Genomic DNA, 443 nt, shown 5'->3' on the forward strand with positions numbered 1-443 from the left:
TATATATATACATACATATATAACATATAAAGATATATATGTATGTATACATAACATATATATATATAGAGATAACATATATACGTATACATGTTTATATATGTGTATATATATATATATATATGTAAATACACATACATACATATGTATACACATACATAACATATATATATATAAAATAATTACTAGGGTCGATTCATTTGCCTAAAAATTCTTCAAAGGTGTGCTCCAGCGTGGCCGCAGTCTAATGACAGTAAGCAAACAATATGTAGTATAGTATATTATGTATATCTTTTACTTCTTTCAGTCATTAGACTGAGGCCATGCTGGGGCACTGCCTCACAGAATTTTAGTCAAAGAATCTACCTCGTCCCAATACTTGCTTTTAAATTTTAAACGCAGGAGTGGCTGTGTGGTAAGTAGCTTGCTTACCAACCACATGG

At 30.0% G+C, this 443-nt stretch overlaps 1 protein-coding gene across 2 annotated transcripts in view; it reads left to right on the forward strand.

Annotated features, from left to right (window-relative positions):
• The window catches only part of LOC106877533 (uncharacterized), a 49,658-nt gene that overhangs the window by 35,189 nt on the left and 14,026 nt on the right, over positions 1 to 443 (forward strand). The window lies entirely within an intron of this gene.

This window comes from Octopus bimaculoides, chromosome 24 (assembly GCF_001194135.2).
Source record: "Octopus bimaculoides isolate UCB-OBI-ISO-001 chromosome 24, ASM119413v2, whole genome shotgun sequence".
In the NCBI taxonomy this organism is placed as follows: domain Eukaryota; kingdom Metazoa; phylum Mollusca; class Cephalopoda; order Octopoda; family Octopodidae; genus Octopus; species Octopus bimaculoides.